The sequence below is a fragment of the Macaca thibetana genome, chromosome 9 (assembly GCF_024542745.1).
Source record: "Macaca thibetana thibetana isolate TM-01 chromosome 9, ASM2454274v1, whole genome shotgun sequence".
Lineage (NCBI taxonomy): Eukaryota > Metazoa > Chordata > Mammalia > Primates > Cercopithecidae > Macaca > Macaca thibetana.
The window spans coordinates 28,080,502-28,098,215 of record NC_065586.1 but is presented as its reverse complement, the minus strand read 5'-3'; the positions used below and the strand labels follow the sequence as shown (position 1 = coordinate 28,098,215).

Here is a 17,714-nt window from a genome sequence, read left to right as displayed (position 1 = left end):
AAATGAATATAGTTCCTAGTTAAGGACATGCTAACTTCTATTATAGGTAAACATCAAAATCTCAAGGGCTTAACAATGGAAGTTTATTTTTTACTCATAAAATACAGTCTGCAGTAAAGGAGAGGGTAGATCCATTCCTTGCAGTCACTCAGGGCCTTAGGCTGTCATCTTCCAGTCACATTTTCTAAGGTCTCCCTGGGCATCTGCCTCTGGCCAGCAGATGGAGAAGAATGGAAGAATTCCTTGAAGGAAATTGTTAGGGGCCAGTCCTAGAAGTGGCACTCATCATTTCTGACTGTATTTCATTGGCCCAAATCAGTCACATGAACATGTCTAATTTCAGGGTAGCTAGGAAATGTAGTCTAATTGTAAATAAGCCAAAAGAGAAATTAATTTGACGAACAGCCACAAACACTTAGAACCTATTGCCACACATATACTGCAGGTTTCCACTGATACATATACGCATACCTGAGAGATACTGCAGATGAGTTTCCCAACCACTGTAATTAACAAGCAAATATCACAATAAAGTGAATCACATGAATTTGTTGGTTTCTTAGTGCATATAAAAGTTATGCTTACACTATATTGTAGTCTGTTAAATGTGCAATAGTATTATGTCTAAAAAATGGTACACACTTTAATTAAAAATACTTTATTGCTAAAAATATGCCAGTGATATCCGAGACTTCAGTAAGCTGTAATCTTTTTGCTGGTGGAGGGTCTTACCAGGACGCTGATGGCTTCTGACTGATCAGGGTGGTGGTTGTTGAAAGTTTGGGTGACTGTAGTAGTTTCTTAAAATAAAACAACAATAAAGTTTGCCACATTGATGGACTCTTCCTTTCATGAAAGATTTCTCTGTAGCATGTGATGCTGTTTTTACTCAGAGTAGAACTTCTTTTTAAAATTGGAGTCAAGGCATCACATTACCTAACTTCAAATTAACAAAAACAGCCTGGTACTGGAATAAAAGTAGACATATAGAACAATGGAATAGAATAGAGAACCCAGAAATAAAGGCATCTCTCTGTAGCCAACTGATCTTCAACAAAGTCAACAAAAATATACACTACGGAAATGACACCCTATTGAATAAATGGTGCCAGGAAATTGGACAGCCACATGCGGAAGAATGAAACTGGGCCTCTACCTCTTAATGTATATAAAAATTCACTTAAGATAGGCTAAAGACCTCAATCAAGTTTGTTTAACCCCTAGCCTGTGGGCTTCATGTGGCCCAGCATGCTTTAAATATGGCCCAGCACAAATGTGTAAACTTTCTTAAAACATTGTAAGAGTATTTTTTTTAGATTTTTAAAAAAAATTTTTAATTTTTTTTTAGCTCATCAGCTATCATTAATGTGAGTGTATTTTATGTGTGGCCCAAGACAATTCTTCTTCCAATGTGACCCAGGGAAACCAAAAGATTGGACACCCGTGACCTAAATGTAAAACCTGAAACTATTAAAATCCTAGAAGAAAACTTAAGAAAGACTCTCCTGAACACTGGCCTGGGCAAAGAGTTTATGATCAAGTCTTCAAAAGCAAATGCAACAAAAACAAAAATAGACAAATGAAACTTAACCTAAAGAGCTTCTGCAAAAGAAACAACGGAGTAAACAGACGACCTATAGAATGGGAGAAAATATTTGCAAACTATGCATCTGAGAAAGAATCTACAAGAAATTCTGCTCAACAAGAAAAAAGTAAATAACTCCATTAAAAAGTGGGCAAAGGACATGAACAGACATTTTTTCAAATGACATACAAGTGGCCAATAAATATATGAAAAAATGCTCAGGATAACTAATCATCAGAGAAATGAAAATTAAAAACATAGTGAGATATCATCCTACACTAGTCATAATGGTTATTGTTAAAAAGTCTAAAAACAAGCCAGGAACAGTGACTCCTGCCTGTAATCCCAGCATTTTGGGAGGCCGAAGCAGCAGGATTGCTCTTGAGGCCAGGAGTTTGAGACCAGCCTGACCAACATAGCGAGACCCTGTCTGTACAAAAATAAAAAAATTAGCTGGAAGTGATGGTGTACTGGAGAGGCCAAAGCAGGATTGCTTGAGCCCAGGAGTTCAAGGCTGCAGTGAGTTTTAATGGCACCATTGCACTCCAGCCTGGGTGATAGAGGGAGACCTTATTTCCTAAAAAAAGAAAAAAAGAAAAAAAGGCTAAAAACAACAGATGTTGGCGAGGATGTGGAGGAGGGGGAACACTTACACACTGTTGGTGGGAATGTAAATTAGAATGACTACTATGGAAGGCAGCATGGTAATTTCTCAGCAAAGTAAAAATGGAACTACTATTTGATCCAGCAATCCCACTTCTGGGTATCTATCCAAAGGAAAAGAGATTATTGTATAAAAAGACACCTACCCTCATATGTTTATTGCAGTACTGTTCACAACAGCAAAGATATGGAATCAACATACGTGTCCATCAACGGAGGATTGGATAAAGAGAATGTGGTATGCAGACACTATGGAATACTACTCAGTCATAGAAAAGAATAAAATCATGTCTTTTGTGGAACATGGATGGAACTGGAGGCCATTATCCTAAGTAACATCAGTCAGAAACAGAAAGTCAAATACTGTCTGTCACTTATAAGCGGGGGCTGAACAACGGGTATCCATGGACGCGCAGAGGGGAAAAATGTACATTGGAGGCTACAAAGGTGGAAGGATGGGTAGGGAGAGGGTTGGAAACTACCTATTGGGTATAGTGTTCACTATTCATGTGATGGGTTCACTAAGAGCCGGACATACCTTCCTCACTAAGCTTAATCATTTCTAGTTTTTGGTTTCAAGTGAAGGACATACAACTCTTCCTTTTACTTGCACACACAGAAGCTATTGTAGGGTTATTAATGAGCATAATTTCTTTTTTCTTTTTTCTGTTTTTTTTTGAGACGGAGTCTCGCTCTGTTGCCCAGACTGGAGTGCAGCGGCGCCATCTTGGCTTACTGAAACCTCCGCCTCCCGGGTTCACGCCATTCTCCTGCCTCACTCAACCTCCGGAGAAGCTGGGAGTACAGGCACCCGCCACCAGGGCATAATTTCAATATTGTTGTGTCTCAGGGAATAGGGAGGCCAGGAGAGGGAGAGAGGTTGGGGAGGTACTGGTCAGTGGAGCAGTCAGAGCACACACAATTATTAAGTTCGCCGTCTTATATGGTCATGATTCCTGGCCTCTCAAAACAATGCGAATAGTAACATTAAAAATTGCTGATCCTAGACCACCATAACAGATGTAATTATAATTTTAAAAAAAGTGAAAGACTGTGAGAATTACCAAAATGGGACACAGAGACACAGAGTGAACACTTGCTGTTTGGAAAAACGGCTCGATAGACTTGCTCAATGCAGGGTTGCCACAAACCTGCAGTTTATTGGAAAAGAAAATATCTGTGAAGCACAATAAAATGCAATAAAACGAAGTATGCCTGTATCATCAAAAATCTTGTGCATTCTTTCCTTGTGCCTTCTGTCTTCTCCACGGTTAGTGTCTGTACTTGACCTCCAAAGTTGGCTGGGATCTGACTTTAGTTAGTCTGGAGGTCTTGAGAGGTGGAAGGGTGGGTCTCAAGGCTAGTGTGGCATCTTCTTGTGTAAAAACTATGTCAGGTCTGGGTGTGGTGGCTCACGCCTGTAATCCTAGCACTTTGGGAGGCCGAGGTGGGCTGATCACTTGAGGTCAGGAGTTTGAGACCAGCCTAGTCAACATGACCAAAACTGATGTCTACTAAAAATACAAAAATTAGCCGGCGTGGTGGCGGGCGCCTGTAATCCCAGCTACTCGCGGAGCTGAGGCAGGAGAATCGCTTGACCCTAGGAGGCAGAGGTTGCAGTGAGCTGAGATCGTAACACTGCACTCCAGTCTGGGCGATAGAGCAGGACTCCATCTCAACAAATAAAATAAAATAAAATAAAAATAAAAACTATGTCAGATGAGGACACTACAAGAGTCTTCGAGCAAGAGGGAGCTTCTCTTCAGACCAGGAAAGTGAGGTTCCTCCTATTCTAACTCACTGTAATCACTAGGATGCCATACTTTCTAAATCAGTCCCTAACTCTAGCATAAAAAGACCTACAGAAGCAGTGAATTCACCTTAGGTTGTAATTTTGCAACCCCTAGGATCAAACCTTGGATCTGGTTTTTACATGTGCTAGTCTGACAGCCACAGGAGACCAGAGGCTCCTTTAGGGCAGTCATAGATGCTCTCCGGTCCTCTGTCCAGGAAGTCAGCTGACAATGTCAAGTGCTGACCTCAGTGTTTCCTTTTTTTTTTTTTGTCTTTTTTTGAGACAGAGTCTTGCTCTGTCACCCAGGCTAGAGTGCAGTGGCACGATCTTGGCTCACTGCAACCTCCGCCTCCTGGGTTCAAGTGATTCTCCTGCCTCAGCCTCCCGGGTAGGTGGTATTACAGGCGCGTGCCACCCCGTCCAACTAATTTTTGTATTTTTAGTAGAGACGGGGTTTCATCATCTTGGCCAGGCTAGTCTGGAACTCCTGACCTTGTGATCCATCTGCCTCTGCCTCCCAAAGTGCTGGGATTACAGGTATGAGCCACTGAGCCCGGCCTCCTTTCTTTTATTCTGCAGGGTGATCAAAGCAACCAACCCCTACACCATGCTTTTAGTCTATCATAACATTATATTGCAGCAGCCACTTGGTCTCTCAAAGTCCTTTAATTTGCTTTTTTTTTTTTTTCCTTGAGACAGAGCCTTGTTCTGTTGCCCAGGCTGGAATGCAGTGGTATGATCTTGGCTCACTGTAACCTCTGCCTCCCAGGTTCAAGTGATTCTCCTGCCTTGGCCTCCCAAGAAGCTGGGACTACGGGCGCCTGCCATCATACCTGGCTAATTTTTGTATGTTAGTAGAGATGGAGTTTCACCATGATGGCCAGGCTGGTTTCGAACTCCTGACCTCAAGTGATTCGCCCTCCTCAGCTTCCCAAATTGCCGGGATTATAGGCATGAGCCACCGGGCCCGGCCTTAATTTGTTCTTAATTTCAAGCAACTTCAGGTAATAATGTAAAAAGTGCTTCGCCAGGTGCCATGGCTCACGCCTGTAATTCCAGCACTTTGGGAGGCTGAGATGGGTGGATCATGAGGTCAGGGGTTCGAGACCAGCCTGACCAACATGGTGAAACCCCATCTCTACTAAAAATACAAAAATTGGCTGGACTTGGTGGCAGGCGCCTGTAATCCCAGCTACTCAGGAGACTGAGGCAGGAGAATTGCTTGAACCCAGGAGGCAGAGGTTGCAGTGAGCTGAGATCGTGCCACTGCACTCCAGCCTGGGTGACAGAGTGAGACTCCATCTCAAAGCCATGGACTTGGACATTCTGTTTTCCACAGTAGGAAGGCCATTGCAGCCTGCAAATCTACTCAGATCAAACACCTGATCCTAGATCCCCATTCTCTGTGGGTCTCCTTTCTGAAACCATTTCTGGAAAAAAGTACTCTAGCATTCAGGGTTCAGTCAGGAAAATAGAAATCATTCTGGTTATTCAAACTGGAAAAATTTTAATTTAGGGGATAAGGGGGCTCACAAAACTGTTTCTTGAAAAGACTGGAGAAGCAAGAGTCAGGAAAGGCAGTATTAGCACTTGGAATCACAGGAAATTGCCAGAGATGATCCTAGCCACCTGCAGCACCCAACTGGGTGATTCACAGGAGGGTGCCCCCAAGCCACAGCTGCCATCTACAGAAGCCTGCTAACCTGCCCCTGTTCCTACAGCAGTAATGGCCTGTTCTTCTCTTCCACCTTCCAAATCTCAAGCAAAGTTCTTGCATTAAAGGAAGTAAAATCAGAAGCATGCTGGCGAGGGAGCCTGGTCAGTACTCCTTCCAGACTTCCAGCCCTTGCAATTCAGGGAAGAGCAAAAAAAGGGCTGGGATAGTCCTGAGATAACAACAGTCAACTTGTGAAAAAAAAATTTCGAACGATACACAGAGAATGCCATTTATGGGTGAATAAACCACACACACACATGCACACATCTCCATTATATAGGTGAATAAATATACAGAAAAAGGTCTAGAAGGAAATTCAGACTGATTGGTAGTGGTTACTGTGTTGCTGGTTGCTGTAAGGGGTAATTATGGGCAGATCTGAGCTTTCTGCAAATTTTTTGAAATTTTTAACAATGAGATTATGTTAAGATAAATGAAATAAATTAGGTGTCAAAAGGATGGAAGAATGTATGGTTATAATTTGAGAGAGACTGTATTAAGAAAACTTTCCCTAGTCTTTAAAAAAATATTTTATATTTCAGCAGTTCAACATGGATAAGCTTTTTAAAAAATAGCTTTTATTTTTCAGAGCAGTTTTAGATTCACAGCAAAATTGAGGGGAAGGTCCAGAGATTTTCCATATGCCAACTACCTGCCCCATGGCTATATGCATAGCCTTCCCCATCATCAACATCCTCTCTCATAGTGGTACATTTGCTACAATCAACAAACCTACATTGACATGTCATTGTCACGCAGGGTCCATAGTTTATATTAGGGTCCACTCTTGGTGTTGTACATTCAGTGGGATTGCATACATCCATAGTGAAATATATCCACCATTATAGTGTCATACGGAGCAATTTCACTGCCCTAAAAATCCTCTGTGCCCCACCCACTCCTCCTTCCCCTCCAACATAATCCTAGCAACCAACTGGTCTTTTTATTGTCTCCATAGTTTTGCCTTTTCCAGAATGTCATAGAGTTGGAATCACATAGTATGTAGTCTTTCATATTGGCTTCTTTCACTCAGTAATATGCTTCTAGGGTTCCTCCATGTCTTTTCATGGCTTGGTAGCTCTTTTTTTTCCGGAACCAAATAAGATTCCATTTTCTGGATATACCACAGTTCATCCATTCACCCACCAAAGGACATCTTGGTTGGAGTTATGAATAAAGATGCTGTAAACATTTGTCTACAGGTTTTGGTGTGGATGTAAGTTTTCAACTCCTTCAGGCAAAGACCAAGAAGCACGCTTGCTGGATGTATAATAAGAGCATGTTTAATTTTGTGAGAAACTGCCAACCTATCTTCTGAACTGTTTGTCATTTTGCATTCCCAGCAATGCAGGAGAGTTCCTGTTGCTCCACATCCTCGCCAGCATTTGGTGTTGTCAGTGTTCTAGATTTTGGCCATTCTAATAGGTGTGTTGTAGTAGCTCATTATTGTTTTAATTTGCATTTCCCTGATCGTATATGATGTGGAGCGTCTTTTCATATGTTTATTTTCCATTTACATATCTTCTTTGGTGAAGTGTCTGTTAAGGTCTTTGACCCATTTTAAAAATATTTTTTAAACATTTATTTATATTTTACTTTATTTTATTTTTATTTTTAGAGATAGATTCTTGCTATGCTTTTCAGGCTGGTGTCAAACACTTAGCCTCAAGTGATCCTCCTGCTCAGCTTCCTGAGTAGCTGAGACTATAGGAGCGTGCCACCATGCCTGGTTCTTTGGCCCATTTAAAAATCCTGTTTGTCGCTGGGCGCGGTGGCTCAAGCCTGTAATCCCAGCATTTTGGGAGGCCGAGACGGGCGGATCACGAGGTCAGGAGATCCAGACCATCCTGGCGAACACGGTGAAACCCCGTCTCTACTAAAAAATACAAAAAACTAGCCAGGCGAGGTGGCGGGCGCCTGTAGTCCCAGCTACTCTGGAGGCTGAGGCAGGAGAATGGCGTAAACCTGGGAGGCGGAGCTTGCAGTGAGCTGAGATCCGGCCACTGCACTCCAGTCTGGGTGACAGAGTGAGACTCCGTCTCAAAAAAAAAAAAAAAAAAAAAAAAAAAAAAAATCCTGTTTGTGTTTCTTGTTGCTGAGGTTAACAACTCTTTGTGTATTTTAGATAATAGTCTTTTATCTGAAATGTCTTTTGCATATATTTTCTTCCAATCTGTGGAGAGTCTTTTTATCCTCTTGACAGTAAACATTTTCTCTCTCTTTTATTTTTTGAGACAGAGTTTTGCTCTTGTTGCCCAGGCTGGAGTGCAATGGCACAATCTCGGCTCACTGCAACCTCCACCTCCTGAGTTTGAGCTAGTCTCCTGCCTCAGCCTCCCAAGTAGCTGGGATTACAGGCACGCACCACCATGCCCAGCTAAGTTTTTGTAGTTTTAGTAGAGATGGGGTTTCTCCATGTTGGTCAGGCTGGTCTCAAACTCCTGACCTCAGGTGATCCGCCCGCCTCAGTCTCCCAAAGTGCTAGGATTACAGGCGTGAGCCACTGTGCCTGGCCCTAGACATTCTCTTTGACAAAAGAGCTAAGGCAATACAATGGAGAAAGATAGTCTTTTAAACAAGGAATGTTGAAACATTCTTTGTTATACAGAAAATGAATCTAGACACAGACCTTACACCCGTCACAAAAATAACTCAAAAAGAGTCACAGACCTAAATGTAAAACATAAAACTGTAAAGCTCTTAGACGATAACACAGGATAATATCTAGACAACTCTAGACATTTTAGATGCAACACCAAAAGGTACGGTCCATGTAAGAAAGAATTGATAAGCTAGATCCCATTAACATTAAAATGTTCCACTCTTTATTACTATTTTTTTAGAGATGGGGTCTCACTATGCTGTCCAGGCTTGTCTCAACCTCCTGGGCTCAAGTGATCCTCTTGCCTTGGCCTCTTGAGTAGTTGAGATTACAGGTGAGAAACACTATGCCCAGCTATTTTTTTTTAAAGGATGCAGTCTAATGCATTTTTATAGACTAAGGGAAGGAGCCAAAGATTCTGAAGAAGTTGGATGTAAAAAGACCTGAAAACTGGTAGAGCAAGATCTTGGAGGAGTCCAGAGAGGATGGGTTCTAGTTAAAGTGGAGATCTCAGCCATGGAGACTGAAGATACAGAGGTGAGAGCAGGTGCCAGTGCAGGTGAACTCGAAAAAAAGAGTAAGACAGATAAAAAGACATGCCAATAATTTCTCAATAGAGCATAAGGCAAGGCCTCCACATGAGAGTAAATAAATGAGGAAAGTGGGAAATGATGACCACTGTGATTATTTGGAGTGGTTGCATCATCTGACCCAGAATCTGCTGAGGTTGCTTAAGGATGCTTCAGGGTGTGCCGATCCCAAGTCACTGAGTGGCGTATTTTAGAGCTGAGAGTTTCTGTCCTGGTATTTCTGAGAATGAGTAACATCTCCCATGACATCATTTAGAGTAGGGTTTCTCAGTGTCAGTATTATTAACATTCGGGGCCAGATAATTATTTGGGAAAGGGAGAGGGGCTATCCCATGCACCGTAGGATGTTTAGCAGCATCCCTGGCCTCTACCTGCTAGATGCTAGTGGCAACCCCCTGACACACTAGTTATAACACCCAAAGATATCTTCAGACATCTCCAAATATCCTTTGGGGGAAGAAGTAAAGTCTTCTCTGGGTGAGAACCACCAATGCATTTATTTATTTATTGAGATGGAGTCTCAGTCTGTCATCCAGGCTGGAGTGCAGTGGCATGATCTCGGCTCACAGCAGCCTCTACCTCCCGGGTTCAAGTGATTTTCTTGTCTCAGCCTCCCATGTAGCTGGGATTACAGGCGCCTGCCACCATGCCTGGCTAATTTTTCGTATTTTTAGTAGAGATGGGGTTTCGCCATGTTGGCCAGATTGGTCTTGAACTCCTGACCTCAGATGATCCGCCCGCCCCAGCCTCCCAATGTGCTGGGATTACAGGCGTGAGCCACCAAGCCCATGCAAGAACCACCGATTTTCAGCTGAGCGTTAGCGACGGCATGCCAGGGCTACTTCTCAGGAATGCGCAAGCTGCTCTGATTCCTGGGAATGGTCTGCCTTGCCTGTCTGTGGGAAGGGTGGGAAAGCCTTCGGCATTTGAGCAAGGTATTCACAGAGATGCTTCACCTAGACTCTTAGGACTGTTTGTACTAAAAGTGCCAACAATGCAGGTGTCTTCATGCCGATCAGTCAATTCTTCTCTTACGTAACTTCTCACTAACACCACCTTGCGAAAGAGGACACAATTTCTCCCCCTGGATATGGGGACCCTGCAATTCAAAGCCAAATGACCCCTCTTCTTCTTTGGATTTCTTTCCCAGCATTTTGTCTTTTACTATATCAAAATATAAGAATATAGCCAGGACTCTCTGAGTATCAACTCCACAGAATTAAATGAAAGGTATGTATCATAATTTTCATCAGATCAAGTCAACGAAACATCCTCCCTTCTCTTCCTATTCTTTTCTTCTTATTTATGGAGAATTTACTGACATTCACTGCTTTCTAGGCATTATGCCAGGGGCTGGATACTCCAAGAGAAAACATGTGTGCTCCCTGCTGTCAAGGAGCTTACATCAAATAAACCAAGTAAACAGTGTAATAAAGAGTGCTAAATATTAATAGACCTACGTACTCAGTATTTTGAAAGCACAGCAGAAATAGAATGCCTGGCGGGGAGGAGCAGTCACAGGTCAGGGAAGCATCTCAGGGGCAGGGATATTTTGGTTAACTCTTAAAGGATGCTCAGGAGCTCAGAGAGCCAGCCCAAGGACAGCATTTCAGGCAGGAGAATGGATTACACAAAGACCGAGAGGCATGACCACGAGTTGTGTTTTGAAGCCTTTGAAAAAGTAGCTGTGGGCTGGGCGCGGTGGCTCACGCCTGTAATCCCAGCATTTTGGGAGGCTGAGGTGGGTGAATCACCAGGTCAGGAGATCGAGATCATCCTGGTTAACATGGTGAAACCCCATCTCTACTAAAAATACAAAAAAATACACACACACACACACACACACACACACAAAAAAAAAAAAAAAAAAACCAGGCGTGGTGGTGGGTGCCTGTAGTCCCAGCTACTTGGGAGGCTGGAACAGGAGAATGGCATGAACCCTGGAGGCAGAGCTTGCAGTGGGCCGAGATGGCGCCACTGCACTCCAGCCTGGGTGACAGAGACTCTGTCTCAAAAAAAAAAAAAAAAAAAAAAGAAAAGAAAAGAAAAAGCAGCTGTGGGCCAGATGTAGTGGCTCATGCCTGTAATCCCAGCACTTTAGGAGGCTGAGGAGGGAGGATCGTTTGAAGCCAGGTGTTCAAGACCAGCCTGGGCGACATAGTGAGACTCTGTTTTAACAAAATAATTTAAAAAATAGCCAGGCGTGGAGACATGTACCTGTAGTCCCAGCTACTCAGGAGGCTGATGTTGGAGGATGGCTTGAGCCTGGGAGTTCAAGGCTGCAGTGAGCTATGACTGAGCCATTGCACTCCAGCCTGGACTACATTGAGACCCTGCCTCTGAAAAAGGAAAGGAAAAGAAAAGAAAACGTAGGTGTGGCTGCAGTGCAGTGAGTGGAGAGAGAAAATAAACTGGGAGCAAATGATGAAGGCCCTCGCAAGCTGTTTTTAGGCATGGAAGTTTCCAATGACTGGATCCTGCGTGACTCTGATCTCTTGGGTTGTTCACCCCCCCCACTTCCTCCTCTCTCTCTCTCTCTCTCTCTTTTTTTTTTTTTTTTTGAGACAGAGTCTCCCTCTGATGCCCAGGCTGGAGTGAAGTTGTTTGGTATTGGCTCACAGCAACTTCCACTTCCCAGGTTCAAGCAATTCTCACACCTCAGCCTCCTGAGTAGCTGGGATTACAGGTGTGTGTGAACAAGCTCAGCTAACTTGTTAAATTTTTTTTTTTCTTTTTTTTTTTGGTAGAGATGGGGTTTTGCCATGTTGGCGAGGCTGGTCTTGAACTCCTGACCTCAAGTGATCTGCCTGCCTCAGCCTCCCAAAGTGCTGGGATTACAGGTGTAAGCCACCACACCCAACTCCTCCTCTCTTTTAGTCCAAGATCTAACATTTTGGATTCAGGCAAATATAATTTAGCCATCATCTGAATTCTTCCCAGAGAAATCACTTCATAATCGTATTCATTCATTCATTCATTCATTCATTCATTCTTCTGTTTTCTCCTCTGCAAAGCAGACCCCATAATTTCTATCACTCCACGTCCTGGGCTCTTCCCAACTCTCCTTATTTCCTACTTTCTGTTTTGCAGAATCCACCGGCTCCCACAACTGCTAGTTTTTGTCCAAATTCATTTCCCTCTCCCCATCAAAATAACCAGGAAGACACTCTTGCTCCTCCTGGGAGATCATACTCAGATGGCATTAAATAGCCGAGCCCAATTTCTGGGCATGATTCTTTAAGAAGAATTTGCATATCTGACATTTAATAAGATGAATTCTCCTTGCATCAACCACATTGGGCATAAAAATGTACACAGTGATTTTTCGAGGTGTTTTTCTCCTTGGAGAAGGTAGCTGTCAAGGTGGGTGATGCTCTGGGCAGGAAGCAGTGTCTCTCACTAACAGGTTCTGACAGGTATATAGAAAATCCTGCAAGTACCTCTGAAGAGAGAATAGATTCTTAAACATTTACCAGGGAGAGTCTTAAGAGTTGTTTTATAGCAGTTAGCTGAGAGCAAGATGCTGGAGGAGGTGGGCAGGTTTGGAGATGCCAGAGTGCAGACAGACAGAGACAGACAGAGAGACAGAGACAGACAGAGAGAGGGAGAGAAAGAAGGAGACTGAGAGAGAAACAGAGAGACAAAAAAAGGGAGAGAAAAAGGAGAGGGACAGACAGAGACATAAAGAGACAGAGAGAAAGAGAAACAGAGAGAGGGAGAGGGAGAGGGAGAGAGAGGGAGAGAAAGAGAAGTAGAGAGAGAGACAAAGAGAAAGGGAGAGACACAGAGAGAGAGACAGAGTAAGAGATGAAAGAGACAAGAGACATCAACAGAAATAGAGAGAGAAAGAGAAGAGACAGAGAAAGAGAAAGAGGAGATACACACACACACATAGACGGAGACAGAAACAGTGAGAGAGAAACAGAGATAAAGAGAAGGAGAGAAAAAGGAGAGAGAGACAGAGAGAAAGAGAGAGAAACAGGGAGAGAAAGAAAGGGAGAGAGAGACAAACAGAGAAAGAGACAGGGAGAGAGAGAGACAGAGAGAGAGAGAGAGAGAGAAAGAAGGCCACGAAGGCCAATTTTCCCCACATCATAATCAACCCAGACATGGCTGTTTCCCTAAGAGCACCCATGTGTGAGTAAGAGATGAAGCTGGCTGGGCTTCCGGGTCCAGTGGGGACTTGGAGAACTTTTCTATCTAGCTAAAGGATTGTAAATGCACCAATCAGCACTCTGTGTCTAGTTAAAGGTTTGTAAATGCACCAATCAGCACTCTGTAAAAATGGACCAATCAGCACTCTGTAAAACGGACCATCAGCACTCTGTAAAATGGACCAATCAGCGGGATGTGGGTGGGGCCAAATAAGGGAATAAAAGCAGGCCACCCGCGCCAGCAGTGGCAACTCGCTCTGGTTCTCCTACACGATGTGGCGTGTTTGTTCTTTGGCTCTTCACAATGACTCTTGCTTCTGTTTGCTCTTTGGGTTCGCCCTACCTTTAACACACTGGGAGGAACAAGCAACTCTGGAGGCGCCAGGTTGAAGAATTGTAACACTCACTACGAAGGTCTGTGGCTTCACTCCCGAAGTTAGTGGGACCACGAACCCACCGGAAGGAAGAAATTCCGGACACATCTGAACATCTGAAGAAAACTCCAGACACACCATCTCTAAGAACAGTAACACTTGCTGTGCGGGTCCTCAGTTTCATTCTTGAAGTTAGGGAGACCAAGAACCCACTGAAAGGAACAAATTCCAAACACATGAGGACTGTGTTTTCAGAGTTCATGTCTACAGCTCATTGCGGGGGCAGTTTCTTTGATCGTGTGGAGCTGGAGGCCAGAAGCAGGAGACACGGTGTTCTTTCCTGTGTATGAAGCCAGCTCTCGGACTTGTTTTGTTGCACCTGCCACTAGGCATTGATGAAGGAGAGGACGCAGTCGAAGTGGTTTCCCTTCTTAAACAGCAAAACAAAACAATACTAATGTGGGACCAGGCGCAGATCCAAATTCTCGTTTTGAACTTTGAACCCTGTCCAGGAAGCCCTTCTCATGCATCTTCAGTATCATAAAGATACACCTGCGCCGGGCGTGGTAGCTCACACCTGTAATCCCAGCACTTTGGGAGGCTGAGGCAGGTGGGTCGCTTGAGGTCAGGAGTTCCAGACCAGCCTGGCCAACAGGGTGAAAACACAGGCCAGGTGCAGTGGCTCACGCATGTAATCCCAGCACTTTGGGAGGCCAAGGCGGGCAGATCATTTGAGGTCAGGAGTTTGAGACCAGACTGGCCAACATAGGGAAAACCTGTCTCTACTAAAAGTACAAAAAAAAAAAAAAAAAAAATAGCTGGGCCTTGCGGTACACACTTGTAATCCTAGTTATTCAGGAGACTGAGGCACGAGAATCACTTGAACCTGGGTGTCAGAAGTTGTAGTGAGCTGAAACTGAGCCACTGCACTCCAGCTTGGGTGACAAAGCCAAAAAAAAAAAAAAAAAAAAAAAAAAAGAAAGAAAGAAAATATGGAATTGAGGTTTAAAGCATCACATAATATCCAGAAGTCCAAGAAAAATGATAGATGTGTTTGTCTGCATAACATCTTTAATACAGGAAAAAAACCCATAAAAGTTTAAAATAGGAAAATGAGAAAAAAATCTGCAACAGATATGAGAGACAATGGGTGATTATCTTTTCTATACAAAGAGCATTTACAAAATAATAAGACAGACAAGAGAAACATGGGCAAAAGACATGAATAGGAAATTTACCAATAAGATATGAGACTATATTCAATCTCTCTGAAAAGCAAAGAAATGCAAATAAATCAGAAGAGCATTTCCCATATCAGATTTGCCATGATAAATACTTTGGATAAAACCCATTGTTGGCAAATATCTGGTAAAATGAACAGTACCATAAAATATTGGTGATACTACACATTGTTATACTTTTATAGGGTAGTTTGGCAATATTTATCAAAATATAATATATGCATATCATTCTCACTTTTAGGAATTTATCCCTAGAAGATAATTCCACCATTACGCAAAGATGATTGTACAAGAATGTTCAGAACAGTGTTTGCTTGTAATAACTTAAAAAAAAGAAAAAGCAGTTTTTGCCAGGTGCAGTGGCTCATGCTTGTAATCCCAGCACTTTGGGAGCCTGAGGCAGGCAGATCACTTGAGGTCAGGAGTTCGAGAACAGCGTGGCCAACATGGCAAAACTCCGTCTCTATTAAAAATACAAAAATTAGCCAGGCGTCACTGCGGGTGCCTGTAGTCCCAGCTACTTGGGAGGCTGAGGCAGGAGAATCGCTTGAACCTGGGAGGTGGAGTTGGTGGTGAGCAGAGCACTCAGCATCGGTGACGGAGCAAGACTGCATCTCAAAAAACAAAAACAAAAACAAAACAAAAAAAAAGGCTGGGTGCGGTGGTTCACAGGTTCACGCCTGGGTGCGATGGTTCATCCCAGCACTTTGGGAGGCCGAGACGAGCAGATCAGGATGTCAGGAGATCGAGACCGTCCTGGCTAACATGGTGAAACCCCATCTCTACTAAAAATAAAAAAAAATTAGTTGGGCGTGGTGGCGGGCGCCTGTAATCCCAGTTACTCGGGAGGCTGAGGCAGGAGAATGGCGTGAACCCGGGAGGCGGAGCTTGCAGTGAGCCGCCGTCGTGCCACTACACTCCAGCCTGGGCCACAGGGTGAGACTTTGTCTCAAAAAAAAAAAAAAAAAAAAAAAAAAAAAAGTGTATTGTACTTACATTTTAAAAAGAAGCTATTTCAAAGAAAACTTTTTTAATTTTGAAAAATAAAAACAAAACATGTACTGGTTGAGATCAGTTTTCTGGACAACCGGCCCACTCTCCAGAGGCCAGAGAGCTGCGATGCTTCCAAAGCAGAAATGCCCCGTGAGTGACGAGGGCTAGTCTCAGAAAGCACAAAGCCTCATCAGAATAAGCTGTAGTCACAGGAAATAAAAGGTAAATTACTGAAGTATAAAATGATTCAACTGAGTTTTACTTTGCTTTTAAGAAGAGCATATTCATTGAGACCAGCCTGGGTGACGGGGCAGGACCCTGTGTCCAAAAAAAAAAAAAAAAAGCCAGGTATAGTGGCACATGTCTGTTGTCCCAGCTATTCAGGAGGCTGAGATGGGAGGACTGTTCAAGCCCGGGACTTCAAGGCTGCAGTGAACGAGGATTGCACTGTTGCACTCCAGCCTACGTGACATAGTAAGACTCTGTCTCAAAAAAAAAAAAAAAAAAAAGGCATATTCATAGAATGGAAATTGTTTGCACAGTCTTCATAGGGGATCCCCAAAAGTAAATGGTTGGTAGAGTTTAATCTGATACTTTCTGTATTATTTGGGGTAAGTTAACTGCTATAACAAACATTCTTGAAATATGCATGACTACATACAACAGAATTAGTTCCCTCTCACATTGCTGTCCATTGGGAGTGAGGGGTGGGTCCCCACAAACTCATCAAGGAGCCAGGCTTTCCAAAACTGGTTCCACTATGGGATCTCTGTGTCTCATCAGTGGACAAGGAAGAGAGAGAGAGAGCCAGTGCAGAGGGCAGGAGTGGGAAGTCCAGGGGCCAGGCCTAGATATGATAGGCATCGCTCTTGCTTGCATCCCATTTGCCAGCACTGGTCACCTGGCTCCACCTAGATGCAAGAACACCAGGAAATGTAGCCCTCCTGTGTGTCCAAGAGGAAGACCAACTGGTTTAGGAAACTGGTTCTGCTGATTGTTCACAGAAGAAAGTTCTTGCGTCTGGCAGATGCCCATATTTTAGTTAAAAGTAAATATGAGTTAAAAGTAAATCTCATGTGAGTTAAAAGTAAATCTTTAGTGTCACCATGCCTGGATAAAATATCCCTTAAGAAAATCCTATCTCCTGTTGCTCTAAGCAACTTTTCTCTTTTCTTTTCTTTTTTCGTTCTTCCTTCTTTTTTTTTTTTTTTTTCTTCAGGGTCTCACTCTGTCACCCAGGCTGGAGTGCAGTGGCACAATCTTGGCTCACAAGAACATTCTGTGGTCTCATGGGTCCCTTATGTTTCCATCCTTTGGCATCATGTCACTCAAACTGCAAACTGGAGCTTCTGGTGGGACTGACTGGAGCACGTGCAGAAAGCAGAAGATCAAGTCCAGAAAATTAATTAAGGCTGGATCAGAACCAAAACCATAAGCCCATAATTTCAAAGCTGGAAAAGAGTCTGAAATGTATTTAATTAATTAATTAATGTATTTTGAGACGGAGTCTCCCAGGCTAGAGCACAGTGGCTTGATCTCGTCTCACTGCAACCTCTGCCACCTGGGTTCAAGCAATTCTCCGGCCTCAGCCTCCTGAATAGCTGGGATTACAGGCATGCACCACCGTGCCTGGCTAATTTTTGTATTTTTAGTAGAGACAGGGTTTTGCCCTATTGGCCGGGCTGGCCTCGAACTCCTGACCTCAGGTGATCCGCCCACCTCAGCCTCTCAAAGTACTGGGATTACAGGCATGAACCACTGCCCCCAGCACTGAAATGTATTTTAATATTAAAGTAAAGCAGAAATGGGGCTGGATACTTAGGCATCGACTTTTTTGTCTGTCTGTCTGTCTCTCTCTCTCTCTCTCTCTCTCCCCCCACTAGAGACAGGTTCTCATTCTGTTGCCAGGCTGGAGTGCAGCTAAGAGCCCTGGTCTTCAAAGGAAGTTTTCCCTTAAGCAGAAACATGAACTCAGCATCTCCTGGTTAGACTATTAGCTG

At 43.5% G+C, this 17,714-nt stretch overlaps 1 pseudogene; it reads left to right on the top strand.

Annotated features, from left to right (window-relative positions):
* The first annotated feature begins 13,719 nt into the window (after window positions 1-13,719).
* LOC126963527 (uncharacterized) lies at window positions 13,720-13,903 on the top strand (annotated as a pseudogene).
* The last annotated feature ends 3,811 nt before the right edge of the window (window positions 13,904-17,714 follow it).